This window comes from Babylonia areolata, chromosome 8 (assembly GCF_041734735.1).
Source record: "Babylonia areolata isolate BAREFJ2019XMU chromosome 8, ASM4173473v1, whole genome shotgun sequence".
Taxonomy (NCBI): Eukaryota; Metazoa; Mollusca; class Gastropoda; order Neogastropoda; family Buccinidae; genus Babylonia; species Babylonia areolata.
The window spans coordinates 32,438,764-32,446,263 of NC_134883.1; the positions used below are offsets into that span (position 1 = coordinate 32,438,764).

General features: G+C 45.5%; 1 protein-coding gene across 1 annotated transcript in view; it reads left to right on the plus strand.

Moving 5' to 3' along the window:
- LOC143285155 (protein Wnt-16-like) overlaps positions 1-7,500 on the plus strand; it is a 177,112-nt gene that overhangs the window by 30,935 nt on the left and 138,677 nt on the right. The gene's annotated exons all lie outside the window — the stretch shown is intronic.

Consider the following 7,500-nt stretch of genomic DNA (forward strand, 5'->3'; position numbering starts at 1 on the left):
TCTTTTTTCGGTTCCATATCTGACGGTTCTGTGGAGTGATGGCCTAGAGGTAACGCGTCCGCCTAGGAAGCGAGAGAATCTGAGCGCACTGGTTCGAATCACGGCTCAGCCGCAGATATTTTCTCTCCCCCCCCCCCCACCCCCCCACTAGACCTTGAGTGGTGGTCTGGACGCTAGTCATTCGGATGAGACAATAAACCGAGGTCCCGTGTGCAGCATGCACTTAGCGCACGTAAAAGAACCCACAGCAACAAAAGGGTTGTTCCTGGCAAAATTCTGTAGAAAAATCCACTTGGATAGGAAAAACAAACTAAACTGCACGCAAGAAAAAAAAAAAAAAAATGGGTGGCGCTGTAGTGTAGCGACGCGCTCTCCCTTGGGAGAGCAGCCCGAATTTCACACAGAGAAATCTGTTGTGATAAAAAGAAATACAAATACAAATACAAATATCCACTGCTTCATAAAACTGCCAAGTGCCTAGCTTTTCTGCTGTAGTTGGAACTTTTTTTTCGTCGACAAAATATTGCAAAAGTCCAAAGTGTGTGCAAAAAGAAAGAAGAAAATAAAGGAAAAAAAGAAAGAAAGAAAGAAAAAAAAAAGATAAAGAAAGAGCGACCTTTTGCTTAACTATGTGCGTAATTACTGGGCTCTTTGTGAACCATGAGTCTGTTAAAAGGTATTGCCAGTTCAAATGTCTCCTCTTTTTTTTTCTTTCTTTCTTTGTGTGTGTGTGTGTGTGTGTGTGTGTGCGTGCGTGCGTGCGTGCGTGCGTGTGTGTGTGTGTGTGTGTGTGTGTGTGTGTGATGTTTATATGAAAGCACTTTCAGGTCCCTTTTAGGGAGGAAAGCGCTCAACAGGTATCCATTATTATTATTATTATTATTATTATTATTATTATTATTATTATTATTATTATTATTATTATTATTGTTGTTGTTAAAACAAGAAACAACTAAAAACAATACCCCAACAAAACAAACAAAAACAAATGAAGTAAAACAATTGACCTTTGATTTTTTTTGATTTTTTTAAACAGTCCAGATATCGATTTAATTAAATGCCCTGTCAGTAACTCAACCTCCCTCCCTCTCACTCTCTCATCTCTCACTGTAATTGTTTCTCTCCCTACAACCCACTCCCCGCGCTCCCCCTGGTTATTTCCTGACCGCTTTCTTACCTTACCTTATTCGACCGCTTCTGCGGGGGAAAGTGTTGCTGTGGAGATGAACCTGGCGATCTGCGGCAGGACTGGGGGCAGACTGATACACTTGTTTGGTGACCAGACCACTTTATGCGTTGGTGCACTGTGTACTGGTTGATATGTGTAGCATCAACCATCTTTCTGATGCCACTTTATGCGTTGGTGCACTGTGTACTGGTTGAAAAGTGTAGCATCAACCATCTTTCTGATGCCACTTTATGCGTTGGTGCACTGTGTACTGGTTGAAAGGTGTAGCATCAACCACCTTTCTGGTGCCACTTTATGCGTTGGTGCACTGTGTACTGGTTGATATGTGTAGCATCAACCATCTTTCTGGTGCCACTTTATGCGTTGGTGCACTGTGTACTGGTTGACATGTGTAGCATCAACCATCTTTCTGGTGCCACTTTATGCGTTGGTGCACTGTGTACTGGTTGAAAGGTGTAGCATCAACCATCTTTCTGGTGCCACTTTATGCGTTGGTGCACTCTGTACTGTTGAAAGGTTTGTTGAAAGGTTTGCATCAACCATCTTTCTGATGCCACTTTATGCGTTGGTGCACTGTGTACTGGTTGAAAGGTGTAGCATCAACCATCTTTCTGATGCCACTTTATGCGTTGGTGCACTCTGTACTGTTGAAAGGTTTGTTGAAAGGTTTGCATCAACCATCTTTCTGATGCCACTTTATGCGTTGGTGCCCTGTGTACTGGTTGATATGTGTGGCATCAACCATCTTTCTGGTGCCACTTTATGCGTTGGTGCCCTGTGTACTGGTTGATATGTGTAGCATCAACCATCTTTCTGATGCCACTTTATGCGTTGGTGCCCTGTGTACTGGTTGATATGTGTGGCATCAACCATCTTTCTGGTGCCACTTTATGCGTTGGTGCCCTGTGTACTGGTTGAAAGGTGTAGCATCAGCCATCTTTCTGGTGCCACTTTATGCGTTGGTGCACTGTGTATTGGTTGAAAGGTGTAGCATCAACCATCTTTCTGATGCCACTTTATGTGTTGGTACACTGTGTACTGGTTGAAAGGCGTAGCATCAACCATCTTTCTGATGCCACTTTATGCGTTGGTGCACTGTGTACTGGTTGATATGTGTAGCATCAACCATCTTTCTGATGCCACTTTATGTGTTGGTGCACTGTGTATTGGTTGACATGTGTAGCATCAACCATCTTTCTGATGCCACTTTATGTGTTGGTGCACTGTGTATTGGTTGACATGTGTAGCATCAACCATCTTTCTGATGCCACTTTATGTGTTGGTGCACTGTGTACTGGTTGATATGTGTAGCATCAACCATCTTTCTGGTGCCACTTTATGCGTTGGTGCACTGTGTACTGGTTGAAAGGTGTAGCATCAACCATCTTTCTGATGCCACTTTATGTGTTGGTGCACTGTGTACTGGTTGATATGTGTAGCATCAACCATCTTTCTGATGCCACTTTATGTGTTGGTGCACTCTGTACTGTTGAAAGGTTTGTTGAAAGGTTTGCATCAACCATCTTTCTGATGCCACTTTATGCGTTGGTGCACTGTGTACTGGTTGAAAGGTGTAGCATCAACCACCTTTCTGATGCCACTTTATGCGTTGGTGCACTGTGTATTGGTTGATATGTGTAGCATCAACCATCTTTCTGGTGCCACTTTATGTGTTGGTGCCCTGTGTATTGGTTGAAAGGTGTAGCATCAACCATTTTTCTGGTGCCACTTTATGTGTTGGTGCACTGTGTACTGGTTGAAAGGTGTAGCATCAACCATCTTTCTGATGCCACTTTATGCGTTGGTGCACTGTGTACTGGTTGAAAGGTGTAGCATCAACCACCTTTCTGGTGCCACTTTATGTGTTTGGTGCACTGTGTACTGGTTGAAAAGTGTAGCATCAACCATTTTTCTGGTGCCACTTTATGTGTTGGTGCACTGTGTACTGGTTGAAAGGTGTAGCATCAGCCACCTTTCTGGTGCCACTTTATGTGTTGGTGCCCTGTGTACTGGTTGAAAGGTAGCATCAACCATCTTTCTGATGCCACTTTATGCGTTGGTGCACTGTGTATTGGTTGATATGTGTAGCATCAACCATCTTTCTGATGCCACTTTATGCGTTGGTGCACTGTGTACTGGTTGACATGTGTAGCATCAACCATCTTTCTGATGCCACTTTATGTGTTGGTGCACTGTGTATTGGTTGATATGTGTAGCATCAACCATCTTTCTGGTGCCACTTTATGCGTTGGTGCACTGTGTATTGGTTGATATGTGTAGCATCAACCATCTTTCTGGTGCCACTTTATGCGTTGGTGCACTGTGTACTGGTTGAAAAGTGTAGCATCAACCATCTTTCTGGTGCCACTTTATGCGTTGGTGCACTGTGTATTGGTTGAAAGGTGTAGCATCAACCATCTTTCTGGTGCCACTTTATGCGTTGGTGCACTGTGTACTGGTTGACATGTGTAGCATCAACCATCTTTCTGGTGCCACTTTATGCGTTGGTGCACTGTGTACTGGTTGACATGTGTAGCATCAACCATCTTTTTGATGCCACTTTATGTGTTGGTGCCCTGTGTATTGGTTGAAAGGTGTAGCATCAACCACCTTTCTGGTGCCACTTTATGTGTTGGTGCCCTGTGTACTGGTTGAAAGGTGTAGCATCAGCCATCTTTCTGGTGCCACTTTATGCGTTGGTGCACTGTGTACTGGTTGAAAGGTGTAGCATCAGCCATCTTTCTGGTGCCACTTTATGCGTTGGTGCACTGTGTACTGGTTGACATGTGTAGCATCAACCATCTTTCTGGTGCCACTTTATGCGTTGGTGCACTGTGTACTGGTTGACATGTGTAGCATCAACCATCTTTCTGATGCCACTTTATGCGTTGGTGCACTGTGTACTGGTTGAAAGGTGTAGCATCAACCATCTTTCTGATGCCACTTTATGCGTTGGTGCACTGTGTACTGGTTGATATGTGTGGCATCAACCATCTTTCTGGTGCCACTTTATGCGTTGGTGCACTCTGTACTGTTGAAAGGTTTGTTGAAAGGTTTGCATCAACCATCTTTCTGATGCCACTTTATGCGTTGGTGCACTGTGTACTGGTTGAAAGGTGTAGCATCAACCACCTTTCTGATGCCACTTGATGCGTTGGTGCCCTGTGTACTGGTTGATATGTGTAGCATCAACCATCTTTCTGATGCCACTTTATGTGTTGGTGCCCTGTGTACTGGTTGATATGTGTGGCATCAACCATCTTTCTGGTGCCACTTTATGCGTTGGTGCCCTGTGTATTGGTTGAAAGGTTTGCATCAACCATCTTTCTGATGCCACTTTATGCGTTGGTGCACTGTGTATTGGTTGAAAGGTGTAGCATCAACCACCTTTCTGGTGCCACTTTATGTGTTGGTGCACTGTGTACTGGTTGATATGTGTAGCATCAACCATCTGTCTGATGCCACTTTATGCGTTGGTGCACTGTGTACTGGTTGAAAGGTGTAGCATCAACCATCTTTCTGGTGCCACTTTATGTGTTGGTGCCCTGTGTACTGGTTGACATGTGTAGCATCAACCATCTTTCTGGTGCCACTTTATGTGTTGGTGCCCTGTGTACTGGTTGACATGTGTGGCATCAACCATCTTTCTGGTGCCACTTTATGTGTTGGTGCCCTGTGTACTGGTTGACATGTGTAGCATCAACCATCTTTCTGATGCCACTTTATGCGTTGGTGCAGTGTGTACTGGTTGAAAGGTGTGGCATCAACCACCTTTCTGGTGCCACTTTATGTGTTGGTGCACTGTGTACTGGTTGATATGTGTAGCATCAACCACCTTTCTGATGCCACTTTATGCGTTGGTGCACTGTGTACTGGTTGAAAAGTGTAGCATCAACCATTTTTCTGGTGCCACTTTATGCGTTGGTGCACTGTGTACTGGTTGAAAGGTGTAGCATCAACCATCTTTCTGGTGCCACTTTATGCGTTGGTGCACTGTGTACTGGTTGAAAGGTGTAGCATCAACCATCTTTCTGGTGCCACTTTATGTGTTGGTGCACTGTGTACTGGTTGAAAGGTGTAGCATCAACCATCTTTCTGATGCCACTTTATGTGTTGGTGCACTGTGTACTGGTTGAAAGGTGTAGCATCAACCATCTTTCTGATGCCACTTTATGCGTTGGTGCACTGTGTACTGGTTGAAAGGCGTAGCATCAACCATCTTTCTGATAGTCGTTTCTGACCCGGTCCATTCCAGTTTTGTCAACTGCTCGACGGAGACATCTCATCTCAGAAGTTGTGAGCTTACGCTGCAAGGCTCTGTTCAGAGTCCACGTTTGGCACTGATAGGTCAGGGTGGAGACGAAGACTGCGTTGATCAGTTTGGTTTTGGTTTCCATACATGTGCTTGGGTACTTCAGAAGGGGTGCTTATTTATAGCTGACAGTTTGCCTTTTGGACTCCAATCTCTGTTTTTTTTTGTCCGACTTCCATTTCTCAGCAAAGGTGTTCCTTTGGTTTGTTTGAGCTGTTGTCCGTTGATGGCGATATCCAGCTTTTCTGGAGTTCGCCCCTCGGACATAACCTGTGTCTTACCTGTGTTCATCTTCATACCACAGTGTTTGCAGCTGCTGTACAGGCTGTCTGTATGTCTTCGGAGCCGTTCTTTGTTTTCATTCATGATGCTTTGGTCGTCGGCAAACAGCAGTTCGTTTAGGCCCTCAGAATATGGGTTCGCGGTTTTGGCGATTTTGTCCATGTATGCGATGAACAGTGATGGTGTACAGCACGCACCCCTGTCTCACCCCAGATTTCACTTGGAACCGGTTGGAAAGTCCGCTTGGGATCCGTATCGCGCTTTGGCTGTTGACGAAGATTGTCCTGACGTTGTTAATGGTTATCATGGTGAAAATAAAACTCTTTTATATTGATTTATTTAGAGTTCGAAATACTGAAATTGTATGGATGCATTATAAACTGACCAACTCACCTGCTCGACACATTAGAAAGGAAGGTTGATTTTTTTTTTTTTTTTGCTTTGGAGCACACATATATGCACACACGCGTGCACAACTCCTACATCAACAGCATATAATTTTCCAAGGAACAATTCTTTTTCGCGTTGGATTCTCTTGTGCTTGTTAACTGCCGCGCCAGAAGAAACCTCACTGAAAGACTAGCACCCTGACAGCCCCTCAAAGTCTTGGCGAGGATGGGGAGGAGACGGAGGGACAGATTTCTCATGCTTGAAATTGTGGGGTTGGGGGATGGAGGAGGGACGAAGAGGAAGGAACTGAACTCAGAACCACACAGACCAATGTCCGTGTGACAACACTCCTCAAACTCCAGCCCATGTCCTACAAGACAGCCCTTCTACATAAAGAGCTGAAGCGCCAGATCTGGCCCAGTCCCGCAGCGCTCCAAGACCGCAAGCTGTGGTAAGCGTCGGTAGAGTTCCAGAGGACTGCGGCCTTCGTCATTCACTCCGGGCTGACCGTCAGAGCATGGCCAGGGAACGCTGAAGAAGAAGAAGAAGAGGAGGAAGAAGAAGAAGAAGAACTCAGAACCTGTAGATTTGCTAGAGGAGAGCAGTGGCCATTGTCCAGCAGTATACATACAGCACGTGCATCCCGGTGTTATGTCACTGTGCATGACCGGCATGTCGTCACAGTTGTGGGGGATGAGGGAGCGGAGAGCCAGCCATCCGGTGATTCCTCACAGGTCTTCTACTGGGCCATGAGGATCCGCTTTCACGCTGCAGCACCCGCGTCTCTGTCTCTGTCTCTGTCTCAACCTCCTGTCTCTCAATCTGTCTTTCCTCCCCCCGATACCACCAACTCCTTTTCTCAGTATATATTTGAGTGTATGTACATGAGTATCTGTGTGTGTGATAGAGAGAGAGAGGGTGAGGTGAGAGAGAGAGAGAGAGAGAGAGAGAGAGAGAGAGAGTATTGAAAAGCCTTTGTGACAGCATAATTTGAAAAAAAAAAAAAAAAAAGATGAGGAAACGCGCTCATGAGTGCACACACACACACACACACACACACACACACACACACGCACACGTCACACAGCACACGAACACACACACACGCACACACACACGCACACATACACACACGCACGCACGCACGCACGTACACACGCACCGTCAAAGACATTACAGACACACACAAACACCATCACAGACACACACACACAGGCACACACAAACACACACACACACACACACACACACACACACACACACACACAGACAGACAGACACACACACACACACACACACACACATCCCCACATCCCCCCCCACACAC